The following is a 17892-nucleotide window of genomic DNA, read 5'->3' as shown; positions in this document are numbered from 1 at the left end:
GAGGCTTGACCTGGAATCGTCGAGAGAGAATAAAGATTCCATGCCAGCCTGAATCCACGAAGTTATGTAAGAAGCACATTTGTCGACAGGAAGAAGAAAGATTTCTACCCAAGGGCCATCACGAAGAAAATCACGGAAAGAATCCCAGTCAGCTTTACTGTAGTTGTAAGAGGTTCGATAATAGGGGGATTCAGGTGATGAAGAAGAATGAGATATTAGTTTTAGAGAGATCAAACTGTGATCAGAAGAACCTAAGGGTGAATGTGGAGAAACTGAGCACTGACTAGAATCAGAAACAAGACATAAGTCGAGTAGAGAAGGTAAATGATTCGGGTAGTCTGGAAAGCGGGTTGGAAAGTTGACTATTTGAGTTAGGGATTGAGAAAGGCAAAAGTTGTGGGCTTCAATGCCTGCCGAATCACTGACACTAGAGCCAAGCCTTTCAGTGTGTTGAGCATTAAAGTCACCAACAACAACAATTAGCTGACGGATAAAGAGAGAGGGCTTGGTCAATATGATCAGAAATAACTTCAAAAAGTGTGTAGTCTTGAGATGAAGGAGAGAGATATAGAACAAAGAGAAAGGCAATAGAGTGAAGTGGTGCTAAATGAAAGCAGATAAAAGAATAGTCTGTGGATTCAAACCTAGTTTCACGACAAATGGGTGAATTCTTACGAATGTAAATGCCGAGGCCAAGCATGTGACTATTGGAGTCTTTACGAATTAGAGGAAGATAACCATCAACACTAAAATCACAAGATGAGACAGCCGAACTCAAATTAGTCTCACAAAGAGCAAGTAGGTCTGGTGAACTTTGCAAGAGATAAGACTCAACAGAAGAAAAGACCAGAAGAAGACCACCAGAAGAAAAGGCTACTTCGAAGACCACGAATATTAGTGAATGATAGGTTTAGAGAACTTGGTGATGATGATGGTTTTTTGTGTTTTATAGTTTTTGGTACTTTATTCATTTTTAAATTAGATTGAAGATCTTGACTCAAAGCATAGATAGTACTCAGAACACCGTTTAATAGCCCAAGCAATTGCCTCATTACTACTAATAAACCCTAAGCCGTAACAAAGGGCTCCAAATGTGGCTTCCACAATGCACACCAAAAGTACAAACAGAGACACCATCCATGCGCAACATGGCACTGTTAATACTTTGATATTTTTCAGCTGTTGATGGAATCAGCCTCTCTGAGAGCTACCACAGAGTTCGGGAAACCTGACAACCTGCCGGCCTCAAAACCATAAAACTGAGTTTTAGAGCTGTACCCTCATTAGGAGATAATAGAATGAGTTGCCTAGTCATAAAAACAGAGACACAAGCAAAACCCATGCATTGAGTCAAGAAGATCCAGCATTCAACATCCTAAACTGGAAACAATGTATTAAAATACATCTGCGCCAGCCTAATAGATGAAGAAGGGGTGCGAGGCTGGTCAACAGATAGAATCTGTTTACCCCTTAAGTCTTTGCCTAGGAGGCCTTCTACAAGACAGTAGCTGGGTGCTTTTAACATCTGCCCAAGATGAGTATTTTTATCGAGACACCATCTCTAGCCTTTACTCAACCAAGAACCCCAAGGCAGGGGGTGTTTTAAATCGGAGTTGGCATCTCCTAGCCTTTGCCTAAAAAGGCGTATCCTACAAGGCAGCAGGACATGAAGCAGATTGTACTGAGTTACATGTTACCAGTAGCAGGATAACCTGATCTGACTATATACTTACTATCAATATCTTCAATTTTTACTGCATATAAGTTAGAAACTTCATTATCTTTGTTACGTTTAAACACCCTCGTAGTGAAATGTTACATTCTTATAAATATTTTAACCTAAAAAACATTGATTATATTTTGTGTTAAAAAGTTTAATTTACATTTTCTTATTTTACAGCATATATAAGTGGTGTATAAATTGACATTAGAGGTGGGACATGTGCCACGCCCAACTACCCCTCCCCCTCCTTGTCCAGTCTTATCCAACTTAAAAAATTTATAAGATATTTGAAAAAAGGTTTTATATTGAGTTTATTGAAAAAGAGAAATAAGTATTCAAGATTATTTTACTAGAGGAGAGGTGTGTTTCACGCCCAATGCCCCTTTCCCCCCCCCCCCCCACTATTTCTTATTCAAACTTGAAAAAAATGTCAATAAAAATTAAAAAAAATTTTTTAAATGTGTTTATTCGAAAAAAGAGAAACAACTTTACAAATCCTACCACATTACAAAATGCTAGTTGGAGTATCCACCCTAAAACGCCTCTAAAAATTATATATAAAGACTTAATATATTATAGTTTCAATTCAATTTGCCTAAACAAAGAATCAATATATAATAATTTATTAGAAATTAATAACATTATGTATAATGTAAAAAAATGTACTAAATTATACAAACCAAAAAAATCTCAAATAATTTAAAAATCTCATACCTTCTATAAACAAGTAATGGTTACAAGAAACTAGTATTTGAACATCAATAATGCAAATATAAATTTTAGGAACTGTAAACATAAGGTAAACTAATTTAAAATTAAATAACAATTAACAAAGTCAAACAAACAGTTTAAATAAACTAAAACAAGAATGTAAATAGGTATGCAAAATAATCTTCACATTTATTGACATTTGAAATATTCTATATTCTAAAATCATTGACATATACAAACTGATACAAACTTAACAGTGATAGGCTGTGTAGATTTGACTAAAAATAAGAAAAAAATTGTACACAAAGTAATTTGAAATTGTCAACAGTAAGTTACAAATTTAATAATCGTCAAAGCTGTTCTGCTTTAAAATGTAATATAAAACAGTTTAATATAAAACAATTTAATATAAAACAATTTTATATAAAACAATTTTATATAAAACAGTTTAATATAAAACAATTTAATATAAAACAATTTTATATAAAACAATTTTATATAAAACAATTTTATATAAAACAATTTTATATAAAACAATTTTATATAAAATTTTGTATAAAATTTTATATAAAACAATTTATTGTGAAAGTGTAGACTGAATATATAATATGAACAACGTATTAATCAATGATAGCTTAAAAAATGTTAATGAGAGTAAAAATTTCGTTCTACTGCACTTTGAGGGATAACACAATACTAATGCATTAAATAATGTATATAAGTAGAAACATAAATTCAATAATCATTCAGAAACATTTCTAAATCATAAATTTACAAGCAGAATGTTGTGCTCATGGAACTAAATATAAAAAATGTTTTTATAAAAATTTGTAATTGATAAAAAAGGTGTCTACATGTTTGCAAAGAAAGGTTTTTAAACTTACTAGTCATAGTAGTCGCTGAAGATGTAACTAATGATTTCAAAGTTGTAATTAAAAATAAATGCTGTAATTGCCAAGATATGCATAAACATATTAAAAAGTAAAAATTTGTAAACATACCACTTTTAGCAGATGTAGAAAGAACTGAGGTTAAAAAATACTTAATAAAAAATTTATATTTCAGTCGTCGAAAATATATACACATATTAAAAAGTAATAATTGGTAAACTTACGATTCGTTGAAGACAAAGATGAAATTCAAATTCAAAATTTGTAATAAAAAATAAATATTGCAAATAATGACTTTGAAATTAGTAATCTTTAAAATCTATTTACAGATTTAAAAGTTTTAGCGAATTCTATAATCATTAACATATACAAACTGATACAAACTTACCAGCGAGATGTTGTGTAGATTCGACTAAAAGTATCAAAAAAAGTTGTACACAAAATAATTTGAAATTATTAACAGTAAGTTACAAATGTAACAATCGTCAAAGCTGTTCTGCTTAAGGTGCAACAACTATACTAACGAAATGAAAATAAACAATGAAAATATAACTATTAAAATATAAAGATAATATATTTATAAGCAATAAGATAACATTAGGAATAGTTATGTAAACAATAAACACAGATAAAGATAGTATACAATAAGTAAAAAACAATAACTTAAGATTTTTTAAGTATTTCTATATTAAAAAGATATTATAAATGTTTACTGACATTAACTTATTGTATACTATTTTTATTAATGTTTTTTTAATGAATAAACCCAAAATTTATGTGATTTATACTAATGAAATCTCAAAAAATCTACAAAACGCCAGGTAGGATCTAAAAAAGAAATAAATTTTAGACATGCTTGTATAATGATTTAAACACTAATCCTAAAATAAAGAAGTATATAATCCAAAAATAATAAAAGACAATAATAATGATATCTTTTGTTATACTTTAAAAACACTAAGAAGTTATTTATATGTGATATCTTAATAAAATTGTCAACTGGTACTAACAGTTAAATAGGTTTAATAGGCTGTTATAAACCACATATAAATAAGTATATTACATACTTCATTAATTTAATCTTGACAAAAAACTTCTTAGTGTTTTTAAAATATTAAATGTCAGTGTTTTAAAATATTAAAACTGTTGCAATTGAATACCAACAGTTTTAATCTGAAACATTAATCTTTTTTTATACGTTACTTAAAAAACTTTTTACATTAATCATTATATTTTGATTTGAAAATAGTTATTAATACTATTATCATGTTCTGTTAGTGCATCTAAAACAGTTTTATTAAGCTTGTTTATATTAAATTTAATCTAATAATATAAAATAATTTCAAATGAGATTTTTATCTGAATCGCCCTCTTACCGGGTTTCGGCCTTACTCGGATTTCGCTTTCCAAAAAGTGAACAAACAGAAAAGCTGAAATTAGGTACCTAAAGTCCAACACTAATTAGACTAATTGCTTATAGTTATTTTTCATTGAAATTTGGCATGTTCATAGAAAATGCATAAAGCAAACTGTTTTAATAATAAAAAAAGCGGACTCTACATTTCTTCGACTACAAATCCAAGTGACAACATCAATCATATTTTCATGCAAAATTCTCAGCAAAATACTCCATAAAAAAGTATGATAGCGATACACAATATTTATATTAAAATCAAGCAAAACCTTTCTTCTTTTCAAAAGTCGTCAAGGTTTATATATGTTTCTAAAAAGAACCACATCGTTGGCCTAAGTCTTTCTGAAAAAAGTGGTATACTTGGTATAACACTAATTAAACTAATTGCTTATAATTATTTTTCGTTGAAATTTGGCAAGTGCATAGAAAATGCATCAAGCAAACTATTTTAATAATAAAAAAAGCGGACTCTACATTTCTTCGACCACAAACTCATGAAAGAACATTAACTTAATATTCAGGAGCAAAATATCCCATAAAGAAGTTAGTAACCATGCATAAAAGTATTTAAAAAATCAAGATTAGCTTTTCTTCTTTCCAAAAAGTATCTATGTGTGTATATGTTTCTAAAAAGAAACTCCACAAATCTACGTCTGTCTCACGCTCCCTAAAAAAGAGTTAAAAAAACGAAAACCAAAATTTTAGCATAAAAATCGGTTCCGTAAATCGCGATTTCCACGTACCTATATATATATATATATATATATATATATATATATATATAATATATATATATATATTATGTATATATATATATTATATACATATACATATTGAATATACATATATAAAATATATATATATATATATATATATATATATATATATATATATATATACATATACATATATATATATACATATATATAATATATATATATATATACATATATATATACATATATATATTATATATGCTAGCAGTAGGCAACCCGTAATATGGGTTTGAAGTTAATAAATTATTAATATTAATTTAATTTGTTTTCTTTAATGAAATATAATTTTTTTAATACTTTTTTAGTTGTGATTACTTTTATTTTTCTTGGCTTCTTAGTTAAAAAAAAATGTTAGTTTTATTAAAGTATATAATAAAGTATTAAAGTATAAATAGTTTTATTAACTATTTATTTCGCAACCTTCGGACATTAAATGCGCAAATCACAACAAAATCGTTTTGTTAAAATATGACTTGAATTATATGCATAGATCATCCGAGCCTTATTTTAAAATTGCGAAAAAATGAAAAGGTAAAAAATTCGGAATATATTTTCCCTTTCCTTTCTCTTAATTTTGCTTTCAGCTTAGTAATTTTATAATTTTTTTTTTTAACTTTTCTTTATTTTGCTAAGAGTGATGAGTGAAGCTTTAAAAATAAATATTCACAAAAATTATACCTTAACTTGTATCTTAATATAACTTGTAAACTTGAATGAAAAGAAATTGTTTTGGATATCCTGAAAAACTATAAGTTGAAAAATATATCCGCAATTCCGGATAAAACTAACCCCTGTTTACTGCTCCTATAATAATTAAGCTTATTACTCAAGCTATCTTTTTTTTAATAATCTAGCAGAAATTAAAATAACAATAAAAATAAAAACAAAAATACGGTAAACAAATATGTCAATTTACTTTATATTAACGTATATTAACATAAATTTGTTTCAGCATTCATCCAATCCAAATTTATACTAATGCAGAAAATAATAAGCGAAAAATGCCCGGAATATATTTTGTCTTGCGTTTTGTCTTAACTTTGCGTAAAATGGTTAGTTTTATTTAAAACTTTTTTTTTTTATAAGTCAGGTTGATAAAAAAAAGCAATTGCTTTAACTCGACATTTTTGAAGTAATTGTTGCGCTTTACCTTAATACAACTTTGAGCAAAATCGATAAATATTTTGACATAAAAGTGAGCAATTAGTCTTAAAGCGTTGAATAAAAGCAATTGTTTTTTTTTATTCACGCAGCCTAATGAGCTGAAAAGGCTATAAAAGAGATTTTAAAACCATATAAAACAGTATTAAAAATTAAATATTTAAAATTATGTTTACTTTTTTTTAAAAATAAACTTATTTACATGATAAATAGTTAAATATCTAACAGAAATATTTAAAAAAAATCTATATAAAGCATATTTTTCTTAAAAAACAATTAACGTTGAAGGGACTTTTCCAAATGAGTTATAATAGCCGCCATCTCCAGGACCGAGGAGTCAAGCATAGCCTATTGTAAAGAAAACCATATTAAAATAACTAAAAATATTTATTATAGATAGGGACGACGATTAAACATTAATAAAGCTACGTGATTCCATGCCAGTAGGAAGTTATAGAAAAATAAGTAAAAAATAAAAAAAATTATAATTAAAAAAAAACAAAATATAAAGGTTTTTAAAAACTTCTTAACTTTATGAGCACTTTGGCTATGGTGTTCATTTTTGAAACCAATATTTTTATCTTTAATGAAAAGCCAACTCGTTTAATCTCATTCAAAGAGCAAAATTATTAATAACACTAAAGATAAAAAAAAAGCGATATAAACAATTGTACTATAGTAATATCAAATGCTATATTGGCTTTTAGTGAATAATTAAAAGCAGTTAGAAAAACTGTAATCATTTTTAACGATAGACACCACGGGAAGGTAAGCCAAGCTGTCTATCAACACAAAAGATTACAACAACAGCATCACAACAGTTACACAAAGCAATAGCAAATAGCTTAAGACATTTGTAAGATAAAATTACACAAAATATTAACAGATATGTGTTTTATATATATATATATATATATATATATATATATATATATATATATATATATATATATATATATATATATATATATATATATATAGCTATAAAAGAAAAGACAACAGACATTAAATATAACAGTAAGGGATCGTCCATAAATTACACAAAGCAAAATATATCTAAAAACAGAAGTTGGAGAAATTTAGCTCTTTTACGCGTCAATTTTCATTAAGCTTAATGCGCTAATTTATCTAAATATTAAAACTATACAAAGGAAAACTTTTGAACTTTTTTGTTTTATTGTATAAGTTTGTGTTACGTAACTTAAGGACGATCCAAACACCTTTTGGCACTAAATGCTGTCTCACAGCTCTGCTAACCAAAGCTCTTGGCTGGCAAAATTTGTAACCTTGCTGATCGCTACTTTAATTTTTTATTATTTCTAAATAGATTTTTAGTTATAAAGAATAGCCGACTAGCATAACAGTCTAGCTCTACACACACTGCAGGTCATGACATTTGTTTGGCTAGTTTAACGGCCTAGCACTACACACACTTGCTTGGCTAGTTTAACGACCTAACTCTACACATTTGGCTATGAGTTATAACACTAATAACTATTTAAAAGCAGTTATAGCAGTTATAGCAAAAAAATAAAACTGGTTGCATTTTTTATATTCTTTTATAAAAAGAATTAAATGTTTAATATTAAAAAATAATCATTTATAATTTCATCTCGCCTAAGTCTATTTCTTTCATTTCGTCTACGATTATTTTCAACACGCCTTATAGCACTTACATCATCTTGTAAATACATAACTTTATCTAGCCTATCATCCATTTCAATGTCATCATTTTTATTAAACATATTTATCAAAGCAACGCTAATTATTTCTTTTTTTTTGATACTTTAAAGTTAACAATAAAATAAAAAAACTTAATAAATAACTAAAAAAATCTTACTCGAAAAATTACAAAATAAAGAAACCAAATAAACGCAGAATAAAATTAATTTGCCATCATCAAAAGGAATACACCTGCATTACATTTTCTAAAGTTTATTTATTTAAAGTTAAGATTAACCTGCAACCATATATATATATATATATATATATATATATATATATATATATATATATATATATATATATATATATATATATATATATATATATATTTATATATATACATACACACATACATATATATCCTTGGAGTCGTGGACAGCGTCATAGTTCATATGTTGGAAGAAAACATTGAACAAAACGCATGATAAAACTTATAAATGCATTATGTACAATACAAAACAGGTTATTAACGCAGGTTTGTAAATTCCCCCCCCCCCCCCTTTCTCCAACACGAAATATGACGATGCCGCGACTCCAAGGATATATATATATATATATATATATATATATATATATATATATATATATATATATATATATATATATATATATATGTATATATATATATATATATATATATATATATATATATATATATATATATATATATATATATATATATATATATATATATATATATTGAACTATTTATTAGTGAAAGCATATAAAAAACAAAATTTTCTTTATAATATATGTAGCATATTTTATAAATAAACCTCTACAATTTCCTTGGTTTAACAACAACAAAAAAGACAACAACTTGTTGAACCAAGTTGTTGTCTTTTTTGCGTGGCTAGAAGTGAACGTGATAAGACGTGTTTTGTAATTGCGGAAAAAGTTAAAAATAGGGCGAAATATACTGTAGTGCAAATTAAAGATTTATTAGAGATACATGAAAACACATTATTAAAAATTTTTAAAGAAAAGTTTGAAAAATTAGAAAGCAAATTAGTGAATTTGCAGGAAGAAAATACATATTTAAAAAAAGAAGTATACGAGTTAAAGAAATCTGTAAATTTGTAAGTGAGAAATATGAAGCAGTAAACATCAAACTCACCGAGCAAAAAAATGCAAAAACAAGCACAGTCGCAAATATTAACTCAACCACAAGTTTTGAAAATGAAAACAATAATGAGATTAAAGACAAAATTGCGGAATTCAGGGGCGGATCCAGGAAATTTTTTGGGTACATTTGATTTTTCCACGAGCAATTTTTCTCCCCCCCCCCCCCACACACAATTCCGGAGTTGGAGGGGAAGGATTAATACACCATATATATACACAGGGCCATTCCGAAAAGATCTTCAAGGAGGAGGAGGGGGGGGGGGAGGAAATAACGTATGTTTTTGCCGAGTTACTTCTAAAAAAAAAAAAGTCATCGTTTACTGACATTTGCTGACTATAGTTAAAAACTTGCCTAATACAAGTCTAAATTTGCCGACTAATTTTTCAATAAAGTTTTTGTAGGGTGTGTGGGGTTAGACATCGCTCTTCCCTAGTGACAACTCTGTATTTATAAAAGAAATACGCAAGGATATTACTAGGACATCTTATCATAGTAAAATCGTATATTTACATAAAATTTAGAAATTTATTTATATTGACAAGTTAGATTTATTTATACTCACAAATTAGCTTAATATTTTCACATTCCATTTTTAAATTATAATCTTACACATTTTACACATCTTATATTTTTATCGTAAATAATTATATATTATGTTTATATTGTAACAAACATAAAAAATATAAATATAACAAAATAATTACTTATTACAATAATAAATATTGAATTTTATATAAAGAAATTAGATGCCGCAATCTTAGTTTTACATTTTGCATAGCAAAAGTAAGTTTTAAAATCTTTATTCTATTTAAACTTGCATAATACATAAAACTTCAAAAAATAAAAACGTTTACACTATAATTATTACAACATAGCATTTACAAAGAATGATAACAGCAACAACGATTTATCTGAAACCAACGTATGTAACGCGATGTATGCCAATAATTTCTTTATGCCAAATAATGTTTTAAAAAGATTTGTGGCTATGAAAATAGCCGTTTTTTTTTTACCAGTCGCAAATAAAGATGACTTTTTTTGTTCTGTTTTTATTTTTAGTAATTTGTATTTTTTTAAACTTTATATTTTTAAATTTTTTTTAAATATATTTTATATTTATTTCAATTTTATTTAAAAGTTAATCTACGATTAATAGTAGCAAACTTATCAATGACTTTTTTTATATCTATAACTATCTCTGTATGAATATTCATTAATGCTAAACCATTTAGGCGGTCCTGAACCATGGTGCTTCGCATGTAATTTTTTAGGCGCCGAAGCGAAGAAAATGACCGCTCACACTCACATGAAGTTAATGGAAAGGTAGCAAGTAACTTTAGACAAACTTTTATGTTTTCAAAACCAGGAAAATTTATCGCTTTGAAAGTTTCAGAAATATTAGAAGGGATATCTCCTTTAAAATTTAACCAGAAGGCTTCCCATAAATCAAGCACACCAGACAAAGCAAGCGGATTCGGTAAATCTGTTCCATAAAAGTCACTGAAAGATATGATGGAGTCTTTCTAACTGGTGTCACGAGAACATTGCACTACTGAAATCATTTTTCTAGGAACTAGCACAAGTTCTTTATAACATTTCAGGGTAGTATCATCAAACCTTGTGTCTAGTTCAACACTGAGATGGTCTAACAAAGGAATCGTGATAACAAACTTAAAATAATCAGAAATAGATTCAGAAGATGTATTATCTCTGTTTTTGGAAATAAAGAAAGTTCTTGGCTTTGTTTCGGCTACATTAATATTTTGTGCAATTTTTAAAGCCTGTTCATAACACATTTGATGGTGCTGATCAACTACATTTCTAAGTGAAGATACAACATCTTTCAACGCCTGAATAAGATTTAAACCATCATAAATATCATTACTCTTTGACTGCAACATTCGCGTTATGGGAAGAGTTAAGTCAAACACATTTCTTGTTATGCACATAGCAACAATAAAATCAAAACCTGTAATTAGTTTCAGAAGAGACGATGCACTTGAAGATGTTGAGTGATTAAAACTCTTACTGATATTTAAAGACATATCTTCAAGACAAGAGACCAAAGGAATAAAAAGTTCTTGAAAAGTGTCTAATCCATTTACTTTTTCCACTTAACGTGTTCTGCAAAAATCTTTTAACTTTTTTTTAACAGCCGATGGAACAGTACTTTCAATATGCTCCTCTAACTTTTGTTGTCTCGTAGGTGAAAGATTAAAAAAGTATGATACTTCTTTAACATGTGTCAGAAGATTCTTAACATATTGCACGTTGCACGAGGCACAAATAGCTAAATTTAGCCTATGGCTATAGCAATGAACAAATGAAGCTTTTTCATTTAGATTTAAAATGCGAGAGGACAATCCTTTGGTATGACCAGCCATTGCTCCAGCACCATCATATGACTGTCCTCGGCAATTCATGATATCTAAAGAAAAATCTGAAATACTTTTTAACAAAATATCAAATAATTCTTCACCAGTAACACCATTTGTGCAATGTAAAAAACTGATAAATTCTTCTCTTATATTAAACTTCGAATCAACAAACCGTATAAGTAATGATAGCTGTTCTTTATTTGAACTGTCAGAAGCTTCATCAGCAATAATAGAAAAATATTTAGAATTTTTAATTTCTGCTATTATTGTGTCAGTAATAACTTCTCCACAACACCTTACTAACTGATTTTGTGATGTCTTAGATATATAAGATGCATTTCGTTGATGATATTTAAGATGACCTTCAAGAACTTTATCACCAGCTTTAACACGAAAATGTAACAATTCAATAAAATTACCTACAGTATGATTAGAAAACTCACCATTTTCAGGATGAAACTCCGAATCATCTCTATGGCTTCGTAAAGAAAGACCAAGACGTCCACAGAGAATAATTGTTTCAATAATAGGTTGTAATAACTGTCGGTTTTTAGAAATCTGTGACTGAACTATTTTTTGAGATGTAATATCTATTGATTCTGTTTTACAAGACCAAATGGACGACATTGAAAATAAAACTTCAGCAGTTTTTACATGTAAGCTTTTATTTCTGCAGACAGACCTATCATTGGTTTTGCCAAATGCATGTATCTGAAAGTAACGAGAAGCTTCAATCCAGCGATCAAAAGGCTTACTAAATAATCTTTCGACTAAACTACATTCTGATGGAAAATTGCACCCAAAAAGTACACATGGCAAACAGAAGGCTCCATCAAATATTTTCGAATATGTGAGCCATGGAAATTTTTCCATCCACATAAAATGAAAACTTCGCCCATTCAGATTTTTAGGAAAAGAATATGTTTTACAAGGTACAAAAACAGATTTAACAAAATGTTGAAGTTCAGAATTACTTAAGGTTTTTGCAACATTTGAATAACTAGTATAGTTAGAAACTAAATAACCAATATCATAATTATTGGACGGTAAAGAAAATGATTCACAACATGTAATTTTACTAAACTTTGATAATGATAATGGTGGTTGAGTAGAGACTTCCATTGGTTTCCTTTTTATATTATCTAAAAAAAGACTACTATCTTGATGTTTGGCCTCGAAATAAAATTTTATTTTAGTCTGCGACATTTTGGTGCTTTCATTTGAAATTTTTTGTTTTAAGTTTTCTTTTATTATCACAGGGGTATAATGGTTGTGTTGGAAAGGAGCAGAAAAATCATATAAAACACCTTCATAACAATAAAGGAGATAAAAAGACTCAATATTGTTTAAAGAGGTTATACGAGGTACAATAGTAGAATGAATAAAGTTTTAAACTTATGTAGACCAAAATCTGGATATAAACATTCTATTTTCTTATTGCAAACACTTGATAATGCAAGAATACAAAGGAAAGAAGACCAGTTTTCATTGTTACAATTATTAATAGCTTCTTCTTGAACTAAATCTATACTTTTTTTTCCTGAATCCAAAGAATTTAGTGATACTGATAAAGGAAGAATATTATCAAAGCATAGAAAAGAGCTAGTATTATTAACAAAAACATTATGAAAAGTTGGATGATTAGAATAAAATTCGGCATTTAAGAATAATTCAATTGAGGTCTGTAATCTTAAATCATTAGCCATACAGTTATTTCCAGTTAGGCACAAGGAGATAGAACTGTACAGACAGTTTCCAGTTGATTGAGACCTGAGATATACATAAAATATAATAATTAATGTATTTATATGAAAAATTTATAAATATTTTTAACTAGCTAGCAGTCAATATAACATTACAATTAACCAAATACTTATTTAGAAAATTATGGAACCTGAACAAACATTGTCCAAAAATTGTTATAAGTTAAAGAAAATTTTCAAGCTAAATAAAAATTTAAAAAGATTTTTAATTATATATTAAAATAAAATTGGGTACGTCTATTGATCTGTTTAGGTAAATAAATATAATAGATACTTTTATATACGTTTTAAAAATCGCTTTAAAAAAGAACCATTGGTATTTTTATTTCACAATTGCCCGTAAATGTAAAACGCAAGCGTAGTACTTAAATCTTATTGAGTTGACAGTTCAGTAAAAAAAGATATATACTTTTTTATAATTCAATTAATAATCGAATATAGTATAATTTAGATTTTTGATATTTTTGGGTACGTCTTAAGACGTATTAGACGTACCCTAGATCCGCCCCTGGAATTAGAAGATCGAAGTAGGCGGAGTAATCTAAGATTTTCAGGAATTGTAGAAGATGAAAATGAGACATGGAAAGTAAGTGAAAAAAAAATTCAGGACTTTTTAAAATCAAAACTTGGATTTGAAAAAAATGTTGAAATCGAAAGAGCACATCGAACGGGAAGAAAAGTTTTTGATGGAAAAAAGATTAACAGAACAATCGTAGCAAAGTTTTTAAATTTTAAAGATAAATCGGCAGTGTTGGACAACTTTATTAAACGAAAGCTATGGAACGAAAAGTTATATGTAAACGAAGATTACAGTGAACGAACGATTGAAGTAAGAAAAAGATTATTTAAAGAAGCAAACGAGTTAAAAGCAAAAGGTAAATTTGCCAAAGTAATCTATAATAAACTTATTACTCGTGATTTTTAAATTTTAAAATGAAATTCTTTTATTCAATTGCTATAAAAATATAAATGAATTCAAATTACCACAAAAAATTTGACTCAATGCCATGTAATTTATTTCAAACAAATGAATTAGTCATTGATATTGAGTCAGATCCAGATTTAAATTATTTTCATGAATCAGTTGCACTGCAAACTAAATGCTTGTATTTTTACAACAAAGAAATAAAAGAATTTCTAGAGCGGGATCATTTTAATGTTGTTCATATTAATATTAGGAGTTTGAAAAAAAACTTTGAAAATTTATTTATTTTTATAGAAGAAAATTTAATTATTTTTAACTTAATTTGTTTAACTGAAACGTGGTGCGATTCTGTTGAAGTTAAACTCAACTCTAATCTCTGTCTTACAGGTTTTAACATGATCCCGCTAACGCGAAAAGCAAAAAAACGCGGCAGTGGTGTACTTATTTATATAAAAGAAAACATGTGTTTCATTATTAGGCCTGATATGAGTATCTCTGACGACAATATTGAGGTTTTAACAATAGAAATTAAAACCGGTAATTCTAAAAATATACTTTTAAGTTGCTGTTATCGCCCGCCATCTGGTAAAACCGAAAGCTTCGCATCATTTTTGTGTAACGACATTTTAAAAAAAGGTTTAAAGGAAAAAAAGTTTCACTAATAAATAGGTGACGTAAATTTAAACTGTTTTGAACATCACATTAATAACAACATAAAAAAATTTTATGATCATTTTTTTCACAACGGTGCGGTTCCATTAATTAGCAGACCAACAAGAGTGACAGCTAGGTCAGCTTCTATAATTGATAACATTATAACTACTGATATTTTCAATAAATTCCTTAAAATTGGTATTATAAAAAAATGACATTTCTGACCATTTTCCGATTTTCTTCTCAATAAATATTGTCCCTAAATTACTACCACAACAAAAACAAATTTTTACCAAACGTTTTTTTAAATGAAACAAGTTTGAAATCATTTAATGAACAGTTATCCTTAATTAGATGGACAAATATCGACTTTAAAAGTGACGCAAACATAGTCTATGACACATTCTACAAAACCTTTTTTGATATCTACGACGCAAATTTTCCAAAAAAAGAAATATGTAAATCTAATAAAAGTTTAAAGTCACCGTGGATAAATAAGGACATAAGGAAGTCTTTTAAAATAAAACAAAAACTGTATGTAAAATACTTAAAAACAAAAACAGATGAAAGCAAAATTTTATACAAAAAATACGTTAAACAATTCGAAAGTCAAAAAAAAGCTGCAAAAAAAAATTATTATTTAAATATGTTAGAAAAGCATAAGTTTAATTCAAAACGCACGTGGCAAATTTTAGCAGAAATTACTGGTAATCACAAATTAAAATCGTGTTCTTTGCCTAAAAGTTTAAAAATGAATGGTTATAATGTTGATGACCCGAAAGAAATAGCTAGTGAGTTAAATAAATTTTTTGTATCTGTTGGCCCAAATTTATCTAAAAACATTCCAGACATGCTAAATCCTATAATTAATTGTGTTTTTCCACTTAAAACAAATTTAAATGCCTTTGAAGTATCATTTTCAGAATTTGAAAGTGCCTTTAAAATGCTAAAATCTAATAAAGCAGTAGGTCCAGACGACATCAGTGGAAACATAGTCATTAGTTCATATAACAACATAAAAGATATTTTATTTAAGGTTTTTAAATGTTCAATAAATCAGGGAATTTTTCCTGAACAACTGAAAGTAGCTAAAGTTACTCCTATATTCAAAGGAGGTGAACTAAAAAATGTAAATAATTATCGCCCAATCTCAGTTCTTTCTGTTTTTTCTAAAATATTTGAAAGAAATTTATTTAACAAAATATTTAATCATTTCTCTGTTAATAATATACTTTATAACAATCAGTATGGTTTTAAAAAGAATAACTCAACTGAACACGCAGTAATTCAACTCACTCGATGCAATACAAATTCCTTTGAAAAATCACAGTTTACTTTAGGCGTTTTTATAGACTTATCTAAAGCCTTTGATACCATCAATCACGACATTCTCATAAAAAAACTGAAACAATATGGTATCACCGGTGAAGTCTTGACATTATTAAAAAATACTTAAAAAATCGTAAACAATTTGTTTACATTGATAAATCTACCCCTTCAAATGTTTTAGAAATAGCCTGTGGAGTTCCACAGGGTTCCATACTTGGACCACTATTATTTCTTATTTATATAAATGATCAATATAGAGCCTCTAACTTAATGACAATAATGTTTGCGGATGATACCAATCTTTTTCTATCCAAAAAAAACATCAATCATTTGTTTCATGATATGAATATTGAACTGAAAAAAATTTCAGACTGGTTCCAATCAAATAAACTTTCGCTAAACATTGAAAAAACCAAATATATTCTCTTTCATCCAGTTTCAAAAAAGCATATTCTACCATGCAAAATGCCTGTGCTTATTCTTGATAACATTCCTATAAAAAGAATCACGTACACAAATTTTTTAGGTATCATTATAGATGAAAATCTTTCGTGGAAGTACCATATCGATAACTTATGCCATAAAATATCCAAAAGTATTGGAATTCTTTATAAATCAAGAAGTATTTTAATGAGACATACTTTAATTAAGTTATATTACTCTTTGATACACTGTCATATTAGTTATGGCAATGTCGCGTGGGGGAGTACGCACAAAAGTAAGTTAAAACCTCTCCATTGTCAACAAAAGCATGTAGCACGTCTTATAAATTTAAAAGATCATTTTACTCATGCAAAGCCTCTTTTATTTAACATGAACAATCTTAATATTTATGAGGTTAATATTTTCAACGTTCTTTGTTTTATGTTTAAATGTAAAATTAATTTATGTCCAGTTTCTTTTAGTGATTCATATTCATGTAAAGAAAAAAACAAATATATACTCCGAAATAATAATTTTATACGACAACCAAAATGTAAAACAAATATCGGCAAATCTTGCATTCCATTCCGTGGAGCATTTTTATGGAACAAAATAGTCTTAAAAAATTTTGATTTTACTCATGAATGGAGTTATCCAGTATTTAAAAAAAAACTAAAAGAAATAATTTTTAAAATTGATGACATATTTCTTTATTTTTGAATGCTTGGTTTTGATGGCTTCATAAGATAGCTTTATATTTTAGTTTTGAATATATTTGACCACTAACGATATTTATATTTTTGTCAAGTCAAGAGTTTTTATCTTGTAACTTTATTTTATTGTATTTAACGTTCTAGCGGTTCTCGATGACAAGACCTAGTAGTCTTCTGCGAG

At 27.6% G+C, this 17892-nt stretch overlaps 1 long non-coding RNA gene across 3 annotated transcripts in view; it reads right to left on the bottom strand.

The window, feature by feature from the left end:
* Positions 1-6834: 6834 nt before the first annotated feature.
* LOC136088490 (uncharacterized) overlaps positions 6835-17892 on the bottom strand; it is a 33875-nt gene continuing 22817 nt past the window's right edge. For all 3 annotated transcript variants that reach the window (XR_010642211.1, XR_010642210.1, XR_010642209.1), the window contains exon 5: positions 6835-7313. This is a non-coding gene — a long non-coding RNA (uncharacterized LOC136088490). The remainder of the gene's footprint in view (positions 7314-17892) is intronic.

This window comes from Hydra vulgaris, chromosome 12 (assembly GCF_038396675.1).
Source record: "Hydra vulgaris chromosome 12, alternate assembly HydraT2T_AEP".
Lineage (NCBI taxonomy): Eukaryota > Metazoa > Cnidaria > Hydrozoa > Anthoathecata > Hydridae > Hydra > Hydra vulgaris.
This window is presented reverse-complemented; position numbering and strand designations above follow the sequence as displayed.